At 39.3% G+C, this 24,225-nt stretch overlaps 1 protein-coding gene across 1 annotated transcript in view; it reads right to left on the bottom strand.

The window, feature by feature from the left end:
- The window catches only part of LOC137262209 (large ribosomal subunit protein uL11-like), a 394,062-nt gene that overhangs the window by 290,234 nt on the left and 79,603 nt on the right, over nt 1-24,225 (bottom strand). The window lies entirely within an intron of this gene.

The raw sequence follows: 24,225 nt of genomic DNA, 5'->3' as shown, positions 1-24,225 counted from the left end.
GAATAGTTTTGCACAGCTGATTTATGTGAATTTCCATGGAGAGACTGTTGTCCAAGTAGACTCCCAGATTTCTCACAGCAGTGGAGAAAGGGATGGAAATGTCCCTAATCTGAAGATGATCAAAGTGACACTTTTTCAACCTGGCTAGTGGACTGAACAGTATAGCCTCTGTTTTCCTGTCATTCATTTTCAGTATATTTGCTGTCATCCATGACTTGACGTCACTGAGGCACAACTCCATGTGTATTGTCTAAACTTGGAAACAATTTTCTTTTATTTGACTTTTTAGCGAGGTTCTTTATAATTTTCTACTAAAGTTTGCTGTCTGATGAGTTGCTTAATTTCACATTAAGCTTGACATTGTATTCTTGTTTTCATCTTAGAGATTGGGAAAGAACTGTATTTTGCTGAAGATGAAAACCATGCCAGTCTATTACTTTTGGGGGGTTTTTTTTGTTTTCATTGTGTGCTCGGTTACGCATGCGCATTCATCGAGACTATGTTCATTCATCCACGGTTCATCACGCGGACTGTAAGGTTACTAATAGGTTTTGTGGTGGCTGTCTTCAGTAATGTAAACTCCCAGCATATTAAGCACAGAATTGGAAATTGATTACCGGTACTTCTACGGGTACAGCTTCAGTCTTATCAGGATTAAAACTAATGTGTCATATTTCAGCAGAGTAAGAGATCCTATTTACGTCATCATTTAAAGAAGCGGCAGTGACAACATAATAAGAACAGTAATGGCCCAAGGACAGATCTTTGTGCCACACCAGCAGAGACTTTCTAATTTCACTATCATTCTCTTATGTCACCCTTTGTCAAATGCCTTGCTTATGTCGAAGAAACCTGCCCTGACTTCTTTGCCATGCTCTAATGCAAGTAGTATAAAATCATACAAGTATGTCAGTTGATATACAGTACCATTCCCAGTTTGGACTGCAAATTGGTCAATCTAGAAAAAACACACGTTTTAAAACATCAAATGAACTTATTTCCAGAACACAAGCCAGGCCCTTGTACTCCTGTTTCTACTATTTTGGTGAACGATAATCAAAACTATTAGTAAAATATAATCTGGTAGCTAACAATCTTACCTGCACATTTCGGCAAAACACAAGCCCAGGTCTGTGTCTGCTGACGTTCGCCAGTGCATTCCCTGCCGCCATAGGCTGGGACCGGGTTAGTGCATGTCCTTCGTCTTGACCGCTTCAAAAGGTCCCTTCCGCAGGTAGCAGAACAATGGCGGTAGGTCCAGATACTCCAGGGGCTCAATCCACCATCGACTGGATGACAAACAGAACATTTCCTGGTAAACACACTTCATTACAATTAGTGGCATGGGAGATTGGGGATACAGGATCAATCAAGATAAAGTCATGTTTCAGACCCGATCACCAAGACATGCAAACAAATGCTACTGGTTAGTTTGCCACTCCTATGTCCTAGGTTAGTGTGTTTGTTTGTTAACTCCAAACCTAGCAACACTCTAGCTATGTTCTTAGTGACACTCAAGACTCAACTGTCATTCATTAGTGTCCCATTCAGGAATGTTCTAGTTTTGTTGGTTGTTTACAAGGTGGCTATGTTCTATGGGTATGATGCTTAGTTTCGCAGTACTCTGGGTTTAGCAAGGAAAGCTTCTCACGACTGTTCTATGAAATTGTGTTTGTTCTCTTCACTAATACCATCTGTTCTTTTTTAGTTTTATTTGACTGGATTTCTTTGTATTGTAGTTTGTTGTATTTATTGAGTTCCGAAGCACTAAAAAAACTCTGCAGATATTTTCCTCATAAGTTTATGCTATTGACATGTGGTAATCAGTACTACTTAATTTTGGGCAGTACATGGACACCATGTCAGAATGTTTCCTCTCTTTTTCAAATGGTGAGAAGAACCTTTAAGAGCCTGCCGATCCTACATCCATATCACGTGAGATAGGTCTGGAACTATTGGTTCTTTAGGTGATAACATAAAATCTTTTTTATGAATTGACAACTACGTTTTGCAATAGATGCGACGTCTTGGTACATATTCGAATACAAATGATGTTGATGTGCACTGGGATTACATGGTTGATAAGCCTAATAATGAAGGCAGATGGGTAAAGGGTTTCTGTTACTATACAGTGACAGACTATGTTGCAATAGTCTTGCATATCATGCCAAGAGAAACGAAAGTGATGTTATAGTGATGTTAGGTTAGAGTCAGATTATGGTCGCTGGTGATGAACAAGCACAAGGTGTCACATCAGATCGTAACACCTACGTTCGAATCAAAAAGCAGTGAATGTACATGTTGAAACAGATGAATATGTTGCAAGTAACAAACCATTGCATGAAAGGAAATGTAGGTTACTTCATCATTTGAACTGATGCAAAGCCTCGTATGTATTATCTATTGTCACTTATTCTATCAGTAGATACCACATCCAAAGCGTAGGGTTCCATAAACAGGCATTCTGCTAATGTCAACTCCGATGGACCTCTTTTAACAAGGGACGCTGGACTTATAGCGGTAGACAAAGGAGATGACAGTAAATGGCAGTGCATCGATTTTCGCCAGTTAAACAAAACCAACACATGCCAGATTTTTTACAGGTCACATGCGACCCCTTAAAAAACATATGAAAACACAATAAACAAATTTTAAGTGAACAATGGCGAATCACTGTCTGGTTCCTTTGCCGATTGGCTGAGGCTCATAGGATGTATGTAGAGTTGATCTGGTCCTTATTTCTCAAACAAAAACCCCTTAAGTTTACAATTTAAAAAAGGCGAAATTTTACCCCGACTGCATTTCTTACAAAAAAAGCCCAAACAACTTAAGCAATATATTAACAAATCTCAAAATGTCTGCTGTTTTTGAGTTTTGAGTTTAATGTCAATTTCCATGCCAGGTTTTTTAACTGATTACAAGTAAGATGGCAAGTAAAATAACACGATATAAGAATATATGAATCCTTGATGTCATACTTTTGATCAAATACAAAAAAGACCATTTAAAACATCAGTTCATGGCATCGCAATCCCAGTCACATCAAGTCTCTTTCCACTTGCGCAAACCCTGCTGTCACTAACAATCTCAGTCCTAGGTGACTCATTTACATACAATGACATTCCTATCAAACCATTAGCCAATCAGCATAGAGCACCCCCAAACAGCTGTCAATCAACCGAGCTAACATCGGGTGGCGAATCAGAACGGAACAACACAGGTATCCGGTAACCGCAAAGTTTCAAGTTCAAACATTTGAATTATTACCAGCGAACTGAAAGGCACAGTTTGAAAAGTGAGAATTGGAAATGAAGCCCGATGACTTGAAGTTAGTGGAACTGAGATTGTTAGTGGCAGCAGTGTTTGCGCAAGTGGAAAGAGGCTGTGATGTGATTGGGATTGCGATGCCATGAACTGATGTTCCAACGTGCGCATGCTCTTGTCGAGGCGTTACAACGTTATTAACGTTCACGCATAATTCTGAGTTGTTTGTTTATGTTAACCACAATGTACCACTTTAATGTTTATCCAAAGTTCATTAAGGTAGCCGAGTGCAAGAGAATTCCCTCGCTGTGTAAAGGTATTCCGGGACATTCGTCAGGTCGGAAAGAAGTCCGGTTCAGTGGGCGTGGCTTAGTTTTTTAGATTCATTGGGAAATGAAATCAAAAGATATGTTCCCAGTTAACCAGTCAGACTGCCAGAATTTTAATGAACACAATAAAAATTTAATTATACGCTTTTGTTTTCAATTAAGCTGAAACAATGTTTGATTTCATTGGTAATGAATTGCCCTTAACCTATAAAATTAGAAGCCGCTTTGTTCGTCACGCCAAATTAACTGCGAATCATGGACTCGGGTTTTTTGGAATAGTGGTTTCAGTGTCAGACTTTTTACAGAGAGTTTTTGATATTGTAAATGTTCAAACAAATCCTATGTAGTTTTGTCCCAAATACTCTCCGTCATTGCAGAGAAAGTCCTACCTTTATAGTACTGAGGTTGATCGTCAAGACAGCGATTGGGTTGTGCATTACAGAGTTTTATGGAGTACACAACTACAAAATCCAAATGCTACCTTTATCGTAGCATAAAATTACATTTCAAACACTTCTCTCGACACTTAAGTTAATTTCTGGTTATTTCATTTATTTTCTAGTTGCTTCGAGTGTTTGTTGACTGGGGTATTTTCTCTTTATTGCATCTATTTTCTTGTTGGTTGAGTATTGTTTCATTACTTCAAGGTTCTGTCAGAAACTTGAGATTTTGAGTATTTTCTTCAAGTATCCGTCATGGTTTTGGTGAAGGTTTTCATTGCTTCGATATTTTATCGTTTTACTTCAGTTACTTTCTCGTTGCGTCAAGTTTCTTTCAAGAGCTTGAAATTTCACGATGTTTAGGGTATTTTCTGGCCATCTCAAACAGTTTGCATTGTATCCTTGAATATTTTGCACTGCTTCACAAAGAAGTAACCAAAACATATACCAGATTAACTGATATTTATTCCACGTTCAAAACTTGACGTGAATAGTTTGAATGCATTTGGAATGCAGTAAGAAGTTGTAGAATTCAGTTCGAATTTCCAGGAATCTCATGAAATTTTCATACCGACTGCATTCAGGCTCATTTAGCCTCATGGGTGAAGAGTGTTTTGTGTGTGTTGGAGGGGTGGAAGTGGGGAGTGGGGGTATGGTGGGGGGCTAAACAATGGTGACTGTAGCTGGACATAATGCTCTTCTTTAGGACATAATGGCATCCTACAGTCTTTGTACCACAATTGTCGATATTGTCTCACAGATTGGTGTATCATAATCAAGATGGATGTAAGCAATAACCACACCGTTAGCATTCCAGAAGAAGGTATATGGCGTCTGTTAAAATTAATTCGTCATCAAAGTTATAACAATACTAAATACCGAGGCTTACGTTTTGTACGGATGTTTCTCTGTTACATTACAAACGGTCATATATGTTTAGAGATTTTGCACCTTTTGATGAGTCTTGTCACTACCAGTGATATTTAATTTCTTTGCAAACTAAGACAGTAATGTCACATTCATGTACATTTTGACTGACATTTTACTTCGACTCTGTGGACAGAGTGAATAACTGTGAATAACTGTGGACAGAGTGAATAGTAATTTCACATCTAATTTTCTAAACTATTGTCAACGCACAATGCGGGGATATAATATTTCATAGTGTCCGCACATGGGCATCTGATCACAGAAGAGCAGGCTGAAAGGAGAGTAGATTGTCTCTATGCTGGGATCGGGTTCTCGTCTATTTTTATGTCACAAATGTGCGTTAGTTTCTTTACCGTAATGTTCCTGCGCACAAGTGATACAGTGTATATCTTATTCAAGTAAAGTTAAATAACTTGCAGTTTAAATGTTTATGTAGTGTGAAGGGTTAAGCGTTTGGTTGTATGCTCAGCAAGGATTATATTTCTATTTAACAGGTTTTCGGGTGAGGGAGTATTAATGAAAAGTGATTCTTGTCACAAAACATATTTCATCGAAATGGCGTTTACATTTCTGTGCTGAAATGAAGCAACGCTCCAATACTTAATAGCCAGTGTTTTCATGCCGCATGTGAATAGATGTGAAATATATGGGTAGATGGGTAGAAAGAAACATATCTTTAGAGGTAAGTCAATATCTTTCAAAGAATAAGCTTAGTGAGACTAAGACTGAATATTGACCAAAATCATGTGAACAAGATACTTTTCAGTGTATGCGTCACGCCCAAAACAATTTCATAAAACTGGCAAACCGTAAGGTGTGCATTCATTTTATCATCAAAGTACTATGGGAAATAGGAAAGTGCCTAACTACTGTCTCTGTGGTGGGAGATAGGAAACGGACTTCACTGAGAAGGGATCAGTGCAGATATGAGCAATGTGGTACAAAACGACTTATTTGGAGCAAACTGTGGTTTTATGCAAATTAGTGTGCAATGATGTTGCATTGCAAGGGACATTTGTAAATGCCCAGTTTTAAATTAAATCATAAACGACAGGTGGAGTAAACAATAGTAACCATAATGCTGGAACTATTCAGAATGTAGGAACAATGGAGTCTCACTACCACTATAAAATGAAACAGATAGGAGGGGTCGTCTCAAAATCAAAACAAAGACAGAGGTTGGAGACGGTGGTTTGGTCGGACTGGGGAATAATGATATCAGCTGAGATAAGATACTCCTCTTGGGGAATTTAACTTAGGACGTAAACGGCATATCATAACAATTTATAAATACAATTCAGTCCTGTTAACAATTGCGTGGTCATGCAACCTATATATTTTGGGACATATAATAAGATGGCTTTTCTATGGGTATCGTACTCTTTTACATCTCAACATAAACTTTATGAAAGAAAGACACGTAAGACATTAATAGATGGGACATATTCACCACACATGAAAAAGCATAAAACGTATCGCCTGGTGAGCGACCAAATTTACGTCTATCTACTGTTTTCAGCAGGTATTCGTATTTTTGTTTTCTTTGGGGGGGGGGGGAGGGGGGTTGGTTTTTTTTGTTTTCCCGATATTTCAGGAAAACATGCTTTTCTATGGATATCCTATCACGCATTCCTCTGGACGCCCAGTTAGGCCGTGGTGGGTGGTTTTGATATAAGCTATTTGCAATTGTTCTGATTCTAGGGATACACAGAGACAGCCTACAAACAGTATATTTTCTCCTTCCGACAGTACTTTACTCTGTTACAATTCACCATGTAAATGTTGCATCACGCTAGATATATTTTTTCTCATTCAAGTAACTATAATATAATTCAAATGTCAATAATCTTACCTGGACATTCACTCAATCCACAATTGAATTGCACGTTTTCTTTTGTTGGTCCAACACAGTCAGCGCCGGCATTCGTTGGAGATGGGTGTGTGCATGACCTTTGTCTGCTTCGAGTCTTTTCAGCTGTTACTCCACAGGTAACAGAACACTGGGGGTTGCTCCAGTAAGTCCATTGTGAGAATCCACCATTGACTGAAGCAGACGATAAACAGGGAATATTTATATATTATTTTTTTTTACCCGATGTGCAGATTTGAGTCATGTTGGTGTGCCAAACCTGCGAGTGTGATGTTAATGCAACTTTTTTTTCTCTGAATATGCACTATAACAGAAGTGAGGAATGTTCTATTTTTGTGTATCTGACTGAATTGGGGATTCAGATAACAATTGTTTCATTCACAACGTGTTTTGAAAAAGCCAATTTCGTGCTGTCATTTGTGTGATGAACAAGATCTGGATAAAGTTCAAAATTTACAGTGAAACGTATCAGAGTGATGCTGCTCCGAGAAAATTGGCTAAAAGTAGATATTGTTTCAAACTCAACTGCACGGGCTTTTAAATGATATTACTAATGCTGCAAATGTTACAACAAAATTGCTGACTAAGCGAAAAAAATCGAAACTAATTTAGAGAGAGAGTAGCAATAAAACTTGATTTTTGTCACAAAAGGCTATTTTATTAAAGTGGTGTTTTCGTTTCTGAAGCGAAATGTATCAACATCCAAATCTTTAAGAGATAGTATATGTTGAATGTGAATCCATGAGATACACGAGTAATCAACGGGAAAAAGTCTTAAAAGATAAATGAATATATTTAATATCGAACAACAAGTTACACCGAGAATAAATACAGATTAAGATTATAATACTGGAGACATAACACGGGCATTTAACAACATGCATCGTGTTTAATAAACAAATAATTATATCGGTGAGGATTTATTGCATATTTGGCTTTCCCCTGTTACAGTTCCCCATGCGAATGTTGCATCACACAAGATTCAAGCCCTCGGGTATCATTAATCTCAATTAACTATTCAGAGAATTTATATGCCAACAATGTTACCTGGACATCCACTTAATCCACAATTGATTATCTTGCTTTCTGTAATGGATCCAGTGCAGTCACTGCCGCCATTCGCTGGAGCCGGGTTTGTGCATGTCCTACTTCTTCTCTCGCGTTTTGTAGCTGTTTCTCCGCAGGTAGCTGTGCACGAGGGGCCGCTCCATTCAGTCCACCCAGTGAACCCGCCATTGACTGGAGCTGACGACAGAGAACTTCTTGACATGTGTGTCATTATATTTAGTGTGCGGTGTCTTCATGTTTGCGTGTCAGACATGAGGTCGTGGTTACATATGCCAGATTTGCCTTGATGTTTTGATATAAAAATATTTCATTTGTTTTACTCATTGTCCGATTTTTGCTTTTTGTTTGTGATTTGGTAATTATTTATATTTTGTCATTAAATGTTCTTGGGATGTGGTGTTATGTTATTGCGGAAACGAATCGTGTTTTGAATGTGTAGATAGGCACAATCTCTTCCCACAGTGGTTACTTGTCACATCTTCCTACGTAACCTCTGTTCCAATACGACCCTTTCATGGTGCGAGTGTTCAAGACTCGTGATTGGAGGTACTCAGATTTAATAGTGCAATCGGGGACCTTGTTTCAAAAGCGATCGTTCGCAAGATCTCGGTATTTTCCGGATGCATTGTGAAAACTAGAACCAAATGTTTCTTCTAGACAGAGCTCAGTCATGTCATTTTTGTTTCTCCACATTGCTTGCATTTGTCAAGTTGAATCTAAGTCGATGTAACACGTGTTCTGGTTGGACAAAAAAGGGAGATAACTCTCCTGCCATTTTTTGTTGCTTGGGGATTTTATGAGAACCGCGAAATATGGCCGTATCAGAAGAGGTTCGTAGGAAGATATGACAAGCAACCTCAGTGGGAAGAGAATGAGTTAGGCAATGACTGTTATTAATCATAACGTTCAATGGACACGCCGATATTGAACAATCGTTTTCCATGATGTGTTCATGAACGTAGTCGGAGTAAATCAAGTATATGGCTGTACATATCAATGCCTAAAAGACCAGATTGAACGGTGTTTTAGTATTGTTTTAAACTACCTTTTTGTTCACGCTGTGTCTATTGCGTCAGGAACAGCAACGTGCATTTGGCATAATGGAAGAACCTCACACTAGATTCAAGTTCTTGGGTATCATTGACTTCACTGAACTATTCAGACAATCTAACCTGCGCATGCAGACAATCCACAATTCACTGCTTCCGTCTTTATAGTTGCCCCAGTGCAGTCACTGCCGCCATTCGCTGGAGCCGGGTTTGTGCATGACCTTTCTCTACTTCGAGTCTTTACAGCTGCTTCTCCACAGGTAACAGGACACTTGGGGTCGTTCCAAGGAGACCATTGAGAGAATCCACCATTGACTGGAGCAGACGATAAACACAGAATTTGAATACAGATGTGGTATTTCACCCGATATGCACAGTTGTGTCATGTTGGTGCGATAAACGTGCGATCGTGGTAACAAATACCACGTTTTCTGAATAAGTACTATCACGAAAGTGATGGATGTTCCAGCTTGGGGTGATATTATTTGGGAACTAAGTTGTATGAATGTGTGTTGATTTAGTTTCGCGGTAACGGTTTTGATGATGTGCATGAGAACATGATTTGGGTAAAGTTCGAAGTTTAAAGTGAAACATGCCAGTGTGTTGCTGTACATTTCAACGAGCAAAAAAGCAAAGTAAACAAATAAACAAATAAAAAGTTTGAAAGGTTTTTCACCAAGCATTTTAATAATGTTGCAGTGCTAAAACGCTATCAGTGTCCAAACGAAAACTCGAAATTAACGTCAGTACGTGAGATAACGTCTGTGAAATGTGGTTCTTGTCTTCAAAGTATTTTACGAAAATGGTGCTTTCATTTCTGTAGCGAATGAGGCAGTACCCAAATATTTAATGTCCAATAAATGACCATGTTGAATGTGAATCCATATGATGTTTGTGTAATCAACAGAAACAAAACATACACAAACAAACAAACAAAAAGTAGATATTGTTTTAACCCAAGTAGATGGTTGTCAACTAAACTTTGCATTATACTAATGCAGGAATATTTTAACGTTATTGGTGTATAAACGTTAAATCGAAATTAATATTATTTAGTGAGATAACATCAGTGAAATGTGGGTCTTCTCACAAAAGTCATTCTCTTCCCACAGTGCATACTTGTCATATCTTCCTACCTAACCTCTGTTCTAATACGACCCTTTCATGGTGCGAGTGCTCCAGACTCGTGATTGGAGGCAATCAGATTTAGTAGTGCAATCAGCGACCTTGTTTCAAAAGTGATCGTTCGCAAGATCTCGGTAATTTCCGGAAGCATCGTGAAAACTAGAACCTCTTCCCGAGCGCGATACTCAAATGTTTCTTCTAGACAGAACTCAGTCATGTCATATTTGTTTCTCCACATTGCTTGCATTTGTCAAATTGAATCTAGGTCGATGTAACACGTGTTCTGATTGGACAGAAAAAAAGGGAAATAAATCTGCTGCCATTCTTTGCCGCTATGGGATTTTATGAGAACCGCGAATTATGGCCGTATTAGAACAGAGGTTCGTAGGAAGATATGACAAGTAACCTCTGTGGGAATGCACAAAAGTATGTGATCAAAATGACCATGTCGAATGTGAATCCATGTGATACATGTGTAATGAACTAAAAGAGAAATTCTCAAAAGTTATATGAATATGTTTAGAATTTAAAAACAGGTGTGACTTGGAATGAATACTCTCTAAATTATAATATACTAGAAAAGTTAACACGATTGTTCTAACAACATGCATCGTTTCCAGTAAATTAATTAATAATATTGGCACACCATGACACGAAACAGCGTATTTATTGCGTGTTAAGCCTTTCCCACGTTGTGATTGTTCCCTTGTGAATGTTCTATTACACTGTCTGTAGCCACAGTCAAGCCCCTTTGGACAACAGTGTTATTATTTAACTATTTAGACACTAGTAATCAACATGGCAACAATCTTACCTGGACATCCAGGCAGTCCACAACCGACTGTTCTGTTCTGTGCTGTTGATCCAGTGCAGTCACTGCCGCCATTCGCTGGAGCCGGGTTCGTGCATGTCCTTTCTCTTTGCTCACGTTTTGTAGCTGTTTCTCCGCAGGTAGCTGTGCACGAGGGGCCGCTCCATTCAGTCCACCCAGTGAACCCGCCATTGACTGGAGCTGACGACAGAGAACTTCTTGACATGTGTGTCATTATATTTAGTGTGCGGTGTCTTCATGTTTGCGTGTCAGACATGAGGTCGTGGTTACATATGCCAGTTGTGTCCTGATGATATTATATACACGACGTTCCATTAAATTGTTTTAATCATTATTTGATTTTGCTTCTTTGTACTTCGCATTTGACTGAATCTGCCGCTAAATAGAAAAATTCTACTCGTGTGGCATTACGTTTCATGTGCATACAGCATTCGGGTATGTTTGTGGGTTCAGATTTAACAATTTCTTGCAGTCGTTTTCCATGACGTGTTCATAAACATGGTCGGGGAAGAGCAAAACACTGATAACACAACAGTCTCCTTTCCATCTTATTGCGCAACTTAGTGCAATAACCAGTCCAGAATTTTTAGTCTACTTCATTTCACAGGATACATAAATATTAATCAGTATGATCTGATACATCTAAGCACTTGTATATTGCAACATTACGCTCCAGCGTGCTCTGTCGTGCAGCGAGCCCTGACAAACGGAAACCTGGAAATTATAGAAATCTCAAAACGAGACTCTGACGTTAAAAAAGTTTGGCGATTGATATTATATTAATCTCATTATGCGTTATATAGCTACATTCAATAGGCGCAAAAACTACAGGTGTAGCCAGTGATCCAGATGCATTGTTAATCATTTTACGACCTCATCAAACAGGGGCAATCTGTGACGTCTTAGTTAAGGTCATACTGCCTAAACCTCTCTATACAATATAGAAATACGATGTTATAAAATTCATCTGTAAATTTCATTTTCTTATGAAACGAGAAATTCGAATTCAGAGTTGTTTGTGATGCCTATTTTCGCTTTCACACGAAAATATTCGGATCGGCTTAGAAGAAGGTCATTGTCTGAATGGGTGAATGAGACTCATGTTTCGGTTCTACCCAACACCGAAGCACGTATCAGACTGACAGACATATCATTTTGGGATTGTTTCAGTAAATGCATGAGACGGACCTTCGAGTGGTATTCGCATGGTGACACGGACGTCGTCTTGTTCTTCAAGAAGACACTATAACAGCATACAATGGTCATATTCTCTTAGTACCTTCAACAGAAGAACATGGGTACCACGCAGGAGAACATGACCAGCGCGCTGTTCAGACTTGTCCCCCATCGAATAAGTCTGGGATATCCATGGTTGGTTGGTGGCTGTCTTGTTTTACGCTGCACTCAGCAGTTTGTACAGCTATATGACGGCGGTTTGTAGATAATCGAATCTGAACCAGACAATCCACTGATCAACAGCATGAGCACAGATCTATGCAATGAGGATAATATGGCGGCGGTTTGCGGATAATTGCGGATAACCCGAACCATACAATCCAGTGATCAACAGCATGAGCATAGTTCTACGCAATTGGGTTGAGTTTAGTTGGGGTTTACGTCACATCGGCATTATTCCAGCCATATGGTGACGAGCTTAAGTTTCCATGTATTACCGTTCATTTTTCCAAAAGCATTTGTTTCAAAGACATATATTATCAGGATACAATGACATTCATCAACCACGTCAGCGAACCTGACCATCTCATCAAGTAAGTCTCCTCTTACGACGAGTATGGGTTGCTAAAAAACAATTCTAACCCGGACCTTCACAGGATAGCATGTACGTCACCGTCCACAACAACCAACATGGCACTGCCCTGCTGGGAGAACCGGATGAAATGATCCAAGCTGAAACGTTTGATTTGCCTCGTCAAGAGTTGTCTTGAAAACATAGGCGGATTTACGTGATATCTAAGAGCTTGACTTTTCATAGCAAATTATGTGAAGGGTAGTATGGTGCTTGGACCAACCATCTAACAAATTTTGTGGAACAGATAGTTTATATTTTAATACGATAGATAGCTTAAATAATCATTACACCGATAACGATAATTGTTTTGTTGTCACTTTTTGCGAGAGTGCACTACTTGCTGGTGGAACGAACTGTAGTTCAAGGCCGAGTTTTCGCCGCAGACACTGTATGTGCACGACGAAATATCTTGGATTGAGTGACGTTTCTCGGAGAATCATTGACATTGTATAGGGATGCCTTTTACTTGACTGTAAATTTGATCTTGTGTCAGAGAAAATCTGAATGGACAATGGTACATCACTGGAATGCTAGATACGGTTGTTGTGCCACAGTTTGATGACCATCCTCACACAGTGGAAGACTTGGGTCAAGATAGACGTGAAGAACTTTAGTCTAACCACAGGGTTGTGTAAGGGAACATATCCAACCAATATTAATTTAATTATGTGAAATGTCCTGTGTCTTTTAACATACTGGGAAATAAAACGCAAATCAGCCTGAAATTATCTGGGCTTTGACGGATCTTCCCCAAAACTTTATTATCCTGAGTGAGTGAGTGTAGTGTAGTGTAGTTTTACCCCGCACTCAGCAATATTCCAGCTATTTGGTGGAGGTCTGTATATGATCGAGTCTGGACCGGACAATCCAGTGATCAACAGCGTGAGCATCGATCGGCACAGTTGGGAACTGATGACATGTGTCAACAAAGTCAGCGAGCCTGACCACCCAAGCTCGTTAGTCGCCTTTTACGACAAGCACAGTCGCCTTTTATGGCGAGCATGGGTTGTTGAAGGCCTATTCTATACCGGACATTCACGGGTCTTATTATCCTGCAATAAGAGCGTGTTTTTAAGCTAATTTCTGCTTATCAGACAGTTCCAACATACACTCACAGAAACAAATAACATCTATTTCACTTAGATGGGCGTGGTCATGGTCACGGATACTACATTCCTAATGTCTACCATCACTTGATAAAGTAACCATACGCTATCGTTATTACAGCATTCATAATTTATAATTCACGTGCACATTATTGCCTCTGTTTCAAACAACCTCACCCAACTTGTAATACATGTAATGTACATCAACATCATTGATTGTACAAACATTCATCTGACTTCCAATTCCTAATCCAATTTTTTTGTACCTCACATAACTGACTTCCGATAAACCTATGTAATCAACAAGATTTGCATATCAACCTCAACTGTTGTATGTATAACTCATCCCTGATCTGTCGTAATAACAACTCATGTATATGTTCTCTCCAGAACTTTCTAATGTGTGTCTCGCTTGGCGACGCATTTGAATCGATGTGAAACGTCTAAAGAAGTTGTATATCCATAAAAAAATGGATCATCTTTCCTATTTGGAGAAGGTTCGGTTATGGCGTCTTTTTGGTATAAATCGTCTGTGCTCACCTCCCAGCCCAGAAACTTAATAGGAGGGTTGTCTGCGTCAACGATACGTCTGTCCTTGAAACGGTTGTTAACGTTTACACTTCCTATCCAAATTGAAAGTTCGTTCTCCCCTACTTTTTTGGAAGAGTGTACAAGCGGCACAAGGGAAATGAGACTCGCAGATGGCAAAGATTGAGAAGTTAAGGTAATGCCTGCATCTGATTATGTCACAGGTATCAGGAAGAAAGCTGCTCCACACTGTTGGAGGACAATGAATTCACCAGATTTCTTTTCAAATAGAACGTTTTTAAAGAGGTTGGATACCTTCGTTTGTGCACATACTGTATGCGACTTGATCTGACAGTAGGAGCGAGTTACGTAATTACGTAGTTATTTCCCTTTACCTACTTCCGCCATCGCTGATCTCCCCTGAATAAACATGTCTTCCTCCAAGCTTTGGTCAAAGACAGGTTGGTTCTCTATTTCAAAAGAATAAGGGAATGAAATCCTAATTTCTGGATTGCTGTACAGTATTTTTAGAAAGTCAGCGAGGATGACCACACCACGCTATCAGTAACCTCTGACGACAAGCATGGGTTCCACATGACCACTTCAAACTCGCATGGCCACAGGCGTTTACAGAAGGTAAATTGTGCTTTGCGTTTTCTCCCTACTTTATTACCTTTGAAAACGTCATCAGTGCATTACAGGAAAAAATTACTAAATAATAATAACCCTGATATTCCGGTTATGTATCTTGAAAATAAAGGGGGATCAGTTTTATGAACACTGGCCCTCACGCCAACACTTAAGTGCATTTAACTGAGTTATGTTTGCGCTGACATTTGTCGTTACACCCCTTTCTCCAAGCACAAGCGATCACTTCCCTACAAGAAGCTGACGGATGGTAAACGCGCCATCCATTAGGAAACATATTTTCCACTTTCTTTGTATGCTGTGAGTTGAGGCTGTGGAAAAAGTGACTTACTCCATAACTGCCCTGCCTGGTAAGTTGTTTTTAAAGCGTTGGTGGTATGTATTGAATATTAATGCAAGTACGATAACATCTGTAGCTACTGTTCATAACATCATTTCATGGCCATGATTTTACGTCAGTATCGGCTGTTAATATCGGTTTCTTGATGATTACAAGGGACAAGTGAGGATATATCCAACAAATGTTTGACAGTACCAGGTTTCATCTTTTGGACAGTGACAACTCGGTCAATAATTGAAGCGGTAACAGTTGGCACTTCTGATATTACTGTAACACACAGTCGTATATGGATGAGATGATCTATGAAGCTCAAGCCATCCGTTGTGAAGGGGTTACATCTTATGTGTCTGGCAGTTGTATGTTATTTCCCCCCCTGGATCCGCCAATGGTCAGATATTCATGGATGACTGTCCCGCCCCGTTATGACTCATTTTGCAAGGACAATTTCTTCGAAACCTTACCATGGCTCGAGAGGGGCCTGATATAACTCCACTTGAACATGTTTAGGACTATATTAGACCCCATGATGTTCCAAGAAAAGAACTGAGGTATTCATTATATCGGGGAAGGCAAAAAGAAAAGAACTGAGGTCTTCATAGTATCGGGAATGGCATAGGAGTCGGATGATAATAATAGAGAGTGGCTTTAGTTTAGCAATATTCTAGCAATATGAGGGTAGGGGATACAGAATGGGTGAATCGAATCGGGATCTTCGGCGTGAAGAGCGAACGCTGTAACCGCTAGGCTACCCAATCACCCCCACCAAGAATGCTTGATTGCCCGTATGTGGCGGACACATCTGACACTGTGCAGTCCATGTAATCAGAACCATTGATTAATAACTGTGCGACAATCAGATTTCGTCGCCTGAAAACTAGGGTTCTATGTCCTAAAAACCTATTTCCGAGAAAATCGATCTTGAAATTTAGAACAATATTTTCAAAACTATTCGATCAAATTCTTTGGACTTGTAAGGATGAATGCGATCTATAAAAACAACTCTGAACATAAGCAAAAGTATGTGAAATCTCTTGAGAAAATACCAAAATACCAATTAGAGAGACAGAGAGAGATAGAGAGACACACAGCCAATTAAATTTGTAATCTTGTTCAGGACTAGAGTGTTCTGTGTATCAGAATCATTATTGCACGATCATTGTATGATTATTTCTACGTATTATATAAGGTTATGTTGTGTTGCTTTAGTTTGTTTTTGTTCCAATGTTCCATTTTATGACTATTATGGTGATAATAACTTCCATGTCACGTGATCAAACTGTTCCATCTCCACGTCACGTGATCAAACTGTTCCATCTCCATGTCATGTGGTCAAACTGGATTTGCTGATTGGTCCAATAACAACTTAGAATACTCTGAAACTAACAATTTCGGTTTGGCGTTTGTTGAAATCAGAGTGAATGTGCTGCAGTTACCATTTTAATCCGTATAATTTTGGCTTTCAAAGCGTACGCGCCAACATGTGTTTTAGCATTCTTCTGTAAAAACTGGGTTGTTGGTCAACGTTCGTGGATATAGTTTATCATGACCTTGAGAAGGAAGTCTAAATTCAATATCGTAACTTGTCAGTTGTAGTATAACTGCCACGGGGCCGGTAAGCGAATAAGATGATTGTGTCAATTTGGGTTTTCAATTGCCGATAAAATACTTTATGACCATAAACTATCTATTATCATCAACTTTCTGGAAACCAAAACCTGACACCTTACCTATGCTGAAATAGTATATAAAGGAAAGGCATTTTATCTCACGTTCGTAAAATCGGATTAGGCACAAGTGTCACTAATGTGCAATGATTTACTTGTTTGTGTGTTTCTAAGTCGTAAACAGTGTGGTTTAGTGGTGTTTACTGGAAAAAAATAAGGAGAAGAAGAGACAGCTCACTGGCGAAAGACAAACTGGAATACCTGTCACACGTGCCAATGAGTGTAATGCCTTACAGTTTTTATTGTTAAAAATATTCAAAACTTTAATTTGATCACATGTCAAATTTCATGTGCACTCTCGGTGAGTATTGGTCAGATAAAAAATTAACATACTAAATTATCTTTCGCCAGGGATTTCGAAAAACTCTGTACTACCTGGCCGTTTTGTATTGAGGGAGCTCTTTTTTTCTTTTTTTTTTATTAATTGATGTTTAGCATATTGTAATATTGTTACTTTGTAATGATTTTAAGAAGGAACACTGAAATTAGTACGTCGTTTTGGGGTTTTCTGACTCTTAAACTGTTTCAGAAATGTTCTGGAAACTGATGACCAACTTGATTGCTTCTATCAGTTACTGCACAGGCGCCCAACACGGGTCCGGAAATCGATAAACTAAGTCCCGGTTTACTAACCAATCCCCTTACTATATAATCTGTTTACTAACCAATCCCCTTACTATATAATCTGTTTACTAACCAATCCCCTTACTATATAATCTGTTTACTAACCAATCCCCTTACTATATAATCTGTTTACTAACCAATCCCCTTACTATATAACCTGTTTACTAACCAATCCCCTTACTATATAACCTGAATGCAAATATTTGCGCATGAAGTCGTGTCGCTATTTAACTGTGAGTTGAACTGAGACATTATTCCCGTCGAAAGACATAAATGTAATGTTTCTACCAGTGATGTTAGGCTAGCGAGTAAAAAAACACGCATGTTAGACGTAGGTAATACACGCAGTACCACACCCGCTCACATCAGTTTAGAATAATGCGAAACACGCGACCTTCTCATGGTATCTGACCACAGAAAGGACACTCGTTTCGTAGACCCCGAGAAGTGTTCTATATTCTTTAAAAAAAGTAGGAGAACCTGAACTTTCAATTTGGATAGGAAACATCTTATGAACGCACCACCATTTCCCTCCATTACCACCCCTAAACACATCGCGTGATATGCACGTGCACAATGCAGTAGCCCCATACACGTGCATGGAGTCCCATTCTTGATTTTGACGGGTTTCTTTCAAGAAGGTCGAGAACTCACTTAGAACATTAATTTTGACACTCATCTAGCACCACACATTTGTTAGTGTTTGTTTCTAGTTTGTTTTAAAATGAAAATTGTATACATGCAAATTACGTGCCATACACCAATCATCATTCAAAAGAGACTACATTCCAAATAACTATGATTGTGAGGAAGTGCAAATGGTGATGCACTCTCAAAACATACAATAATATCATATCAACATTGATTGACTCCGATAAATCGCCTGAATATCTGTAATCGTAAATTTAAAAAATGAAGAAAACCCTACTTTTTTTAAGAGTATATATGTTCCCGTTTGTCTTGTCTACGCCTACGAAACTCTGAATTTTCGAAAACAATTCTTACATATATTCCTACTTTAACAACATTTCATTTTGGTCAAAGCTGGTACGAAATACTATAAATCATCGAAGTGCTTAGCGGGTCTTGCAGTTCTACATTTAGCATTATGTGGTGTCTATTTGGTGTCTATGTCTATGCTATGATTTAATTCTTTTCTCATGCATAGTGATGAATCAAGCATTGTGTGCAGGAAATCAGCAGTTGGACCTTCAATGTCATTATCAAGTTTGTCGACAAGTACCTGTGTAATAGCCGTTATACACTCACGAAACTTACTCAGATAATTGCCAGATAATTCGTCATGCCATTTTAATTTCATTTTAGTGATACCCTCAGGTGTCAGTATGGTATTGGGTCGATTAATATAGAGGAGACACAAGTCAATTCTAGAGGTAGATAATCAGATTGCAGACAATCGCCAATATCCAACATGTTCATATGATCAAAGACAACCGGAGATCACATTAAGCAACCACTAGCACCTTCCTTTCAACAATAAGTAAAATGTCCTAGTTTGGTGGTAGCCATATACTCTACCACTGACAATGACCGACTGAACTGTATACTTTGTAGGTAACAGCAGCTGGCCAAATTTGATCTCCAAACGACATGTTTTCATCATCAAGAAAAGGACAGTTACTGAAAACAACATTGTTTTGTAAATCTGATTGAGGGTTATTGTGTTCCCCTGTACGAGCATTCACATCTTCATATACCACACTTAGAGATTATATCCATGTAAATGTGAATTCTATGTTGAATCTACTAGATTTTGCATAACAACAGCTGCATTAACATGACTCGATACAGAATAAGGTGAGACGATGGAAACTGGTTCTACCTTCTGACAAAGCCTGCCGGAACTGCACCGCGACAAGAAGCCATGCCCATCTCGAGCAGAACATCTTGGACAACTGAAATGAAAATATTTTTTAACAAAACATGGATTTGATACTCACGTAAACTGACATTCTTCAATCTGTTTGTATTTGTGATAAACCCAAATAACGTCAAAATACACAATTTCACGACATGGGATGGTACCTATGTTACAACCAGGTGCACCATGCTACTCTACCGTTCCCATATTGTTTCTAACCTAAAGACGTTGAATACTCTGCAGACACTCGCACAGAATATTTCAACTGAATACTGCCAAGAACTCCTTATCCAAGAATTTCTACAGGATCAAATATACTGTATAGTAAATAAAGCAGTGAAAACATGGAGAGTCTCATGAAATGCTTTTTGTCCGCTGCATAGTTTCACATGCAAAACCAACTTTAATAGCCTTTAGACGTGCAGTACTTACGTTTATGCAAGATAATAAAATGTGCGTCCTGTCAACTCCTTCTGCACGGCAAGACTGACGAGCTCCGAGGTAAGGTATTGTTTTATAGGGGCATGATGTTGTTTAAACTGTTTGCTGGTTGGCTGAACTATTGCGCGCAGGATTAGATTATCTGATAGTTGACAATGATTGGATGATACAGCATCTATTGGGGAAGATATATGACGTCAATGTCCTATGACGTCAACATGGGTGAACAGTCACTGGGGCTTTCACATCGAGCAATGCTGAAGCAGCTCCAGCCTTTGGGACCAACGTTCCAAACCTTTTACAGTACTAATGAGCATGTTCTTTTTATGACGTTTTCCAAGAGTGTCATACAACTCATGCTCAGACGTTTCAAAGGTTTCAAAAGACTGGACATGTCGGGAACATTTAGACATTCTCTGTTTCAACTTGGTCGATATATTGACATGTTCCTGTATTTAAGGCATTTACCACCGATGGGCGGGGTATCCTCACCATTTCTTATGTCATTTATATTGCTATAAAATCAGATACCAATGAGTGAGTTTAGTTTTACGCGGTTTTTGCTGATATTCCAGCAATATCACGGCGGAGGACACCAGAAATGGGCTTCACATGTTGTACCCATGTAGGGAATCGAACTCGGGTCTACGGCGTGAAGAGCGGACGCTCAAACCATTAGGCTACCCAACCACCCCAGGTTTCTACGACATAATCATGCAATGAAGATTACTTAAAAGTGTGGATGTTATATGGCTTTGTGTGTTTTAAGAAACTATGAACCTTGGTGAAATTTATATGTTCATAACTAAACATTTGCAATAATTTTGATGGACTACGTGGCCTAAAGAAATAACTGTCAAACGACTTGCTAAGTGAGACGAGATTAGAGAGTCTTCTTTCAATGGATAGCGTTTTACTACAACACAAGAAAGTATCAACATCTGTGAGAACATATGCTGTGTTTATTTGGCAAAGTAAAGTAACACTGCAAACATAACAAGAGTATACATGCATACAAAAACATAAAAAAACAAAAAGAAGTTAACTCTGGTTGGAGTGTGGACGAAGAGTCTTGCCTAGGCACACAACACATTATAAGACCTGGGTCAGAAATGTTGGCTATCTCCACTGGGATTCGAACTCGGGTCTTTGACGTGAGAGGCCAGCATGCTAGTCACTACACCGCTGTGCTCCTGTACACTTCACAGTGCTTTAAACAATATATCAGTTTTAGCAGGGTATGTGTGCTTAATCTAAGAGCAAAATCTCAACGTAAGTTGCACAGTTTCAGCTTACATATATATACAATCCTGGAAGTACTCACATAAAAATCGATGTAATACTGGGGCAAGTCATTTTAAAAGATGCTGAACAAGAACTCATTCTATGAAGCACACGTACAACATTGCAGCCGTGAACCTGTGTCAAATGTTGGGTACTGAATCGCACTGTGCGCCATGTGTGTAAGATTGGTCATGAACAGTGGGTTCATACACCTTTTTATTATGGTTGATGGATAAATGTGAACGTATATGTTCACGTCCAAAAGAAACTTTACAATAGAATGAAATCGATCTAGAATAAATGCTGCGAAGGGCTGGTGTGTGAAATAAAGGTTTATGGGAAGATGAACATTTCAAGGTAACGTACACATAAGATGTCAATCATACAGTATGTGATATTGCTGCCACAGCAGTTTGCATCAAGGTGGGGTTGCAAAAGTCAATGTTCAAAAACAGCACACGACTTGGAACACATTGAAAGTCTTTCAAGCTCAATAGCATGGGACATTAATACCGTGTGTGACCTTCCCTTGCCTAGATGCATGCCAAAACTCTCCGACGCCCTGAAAAAGTCAGTCCTCTGATGACGTCAGATGGAATACGTGGCCAGTTCTGTAGGGCCTGGATGAGTTCTTGTCGGTTGGCAGGAGGGTGAGGTCACTGTCGAACACGCCGATCCATGGTATCCCAGAGCTGTTCTATAGGTAACATGTCTGGTGAACGTGCAGGACACGGCAAAATGTGTACGTTGATGGCTGCCAGGACGTTTTGGACTATTCTGCCAACATGGGGTCTGGCGTCGTCATGCTGGTAAACGGCACCACGTAGCTGTTGTTGGACGAATGGAAGTAGAGTTGGGCAAAGAATCTGGTATGTGCATGAAGTCATCCTCCATATCTCCAGGGTATACGTTCCGATGAACCTCCTCTATACCCTGGATGCATCTGCGGGTCGGTCCAATAATTTTATTACCTCCCTTTGCTGGCTCGCTCAACTTCCCACCGTAGATACCTGATTGGATAAAAGGTCAGCCAAGGGAGATAATACATTTATCGTAGATGCACCTAGGCTATAATGGAACTTACATTCTGGAGATATCGAGGATGCGAAGCTTTATTATTGACTCACCAACTAGAAGAATGCAAATGACACAGTTACGTAAATAGATATACTTCTAGTGAATCAATAAGGAAGATGACCGTCTTCATAACTTTCAGTCGACATCTAAGTGAGAGGGCAAATTATGGCTACTTCAGTAATGTCTACATTCTTTCCGGTATGTAACCGCTTTACACATTAGAAAGCTTTAGGTTAACACAGAACTCTGTATTGTGGTGAATCTGTGAAGTAGCAGACGTTTTGGCATTGTGACTGACAAGTGTTGAACGTATTTGAGTAGAATTCCTATCCTACTTTGAAATTCCCATATTTCAAATGTTGACTACGAAAGCCTTGCCATAGTGCGTTGGGTAACAAATGAATGACGCATCTGAAAAGGAATTACGGTAACTAAATAGACGTTTGGCATGTCTGAAGGATCAAAATAATCATACAAACAAAATCATGATATGTATATAACTAAAATATTGCAAATATTGCTGAACAGACATATATCGACCAATTCTCTGACTTCTGGGTGCAGAACCACTGGATCCTGTTCGAACGCTATACCTAAACCTGAAGCGTGCTTCTGACTATATATGAGGTCATCACTTCTTTTCCCCAAATAACCGCATTTGAGGTTTTTGTTTTGGAGGGACAGGTTTTACTGATCGCTAGAAAGACCTCTTCCCAGGTTCTACTTTTCGTTAGTAAGACCGCTTCCCAGGTTTGACTTTTCCTAACTTTATGTGAACATCAACATTGAAATGATACATGAGTGTTTGAAATCAACTGAAAAATATTGTTCAAAATTATACTCAAATTACAAATGTTTTCCGATGAGAGATTGGAACCGCAACTCTCAGATTCGTATGCAGACGCTCTAGCTCAGGGTACCGCGCAGGCGAAGGTGACGGGGTTAAATTATCAACTTATAGACACTGTCAAATTGATTTTACGCATGTTTCAGTAATTTTTATGTAGCTTCATTAAATGATCATCTACATTGTAATAATCCATCGTTGAAGGTATGTATATTACAGAAAACACTTCCCCTCGGTTTTACTAGACAATGTAAAACCTTCGGGGTCGGGTAAGAGATTTCAACCATTAACTTGAAGGTCTTGCATTGGCCAGCACATCACTAGAATTATATGTCGTTGGATGGGCATGGCTGGATTTGTCTTCCAGTTTGGGTTTTCCAACTTTATGTGTCTGTGTTTTCTGGACAGTGATTAACATGATGAGCATCAATCTATGAGTAAGTGAGTTCAGTTAATGCTGCACTCAGCAATATGCCAGCTATATTTTGACAGTCTGTAAATAATCGACCACAATCAATAATCAACAGCATGACCATCGATCTGCGCAATTGGGAACTGATGACGGGTCAACCAAGTCAACGAGCCAGACCATCCGATCCTGTTAGTCGCCTCTTACGACACAACCATGAAACAATGAGGGAGTGGGTGTAGTTTTACGCCAGCTATATGGTGGCGGTCTGTAAATGATCAATCCAGTGATCAACAGAATGAGCACTGATCTGCGCAATTTGGAACCAATTCAATCTATTAGGGGCAGTAGGGTAGCCTAGTGGTTAAAGCGTTGGCTCATCACGCCAAAGGTCCGGATTCGAGTTCCCACATGGGTACAGTTATGAGAGTGTATTTTCTGTAAATTTTTGATAGTGATAATTATTATTCGGGTCACATTTCGTATCATAAATGTTCAGTGCTTTTCGTACTTTGGCAGCAGGCTTTAAGGTAGCGCTTTACAGTTACCGCCCTTTGATTATGTGATGTGTTTACATCGTTTAATGGTGATGGTGACG

Source organism: Haliotis asinina, chromosome 14, assembly GCF_037392515.1.
Source record: "Haliotis asinina isolate JCU_RB_2024 chromosome 14, JCU_Hal_asi_v2, whole genome shotgun sequence".
In the NCBI taxonomy this organism is placed as follows: Eukaryota; Metazoa; Mollusca; class Gastropoda; order Lepetellida; family Haliotidae; genus Haliotis; species Haliotis asinina.
Note: the sequence above shows the minus strand (reverse complement) of the source record. Positions and strands in the feature narration are given on the sequence as shown.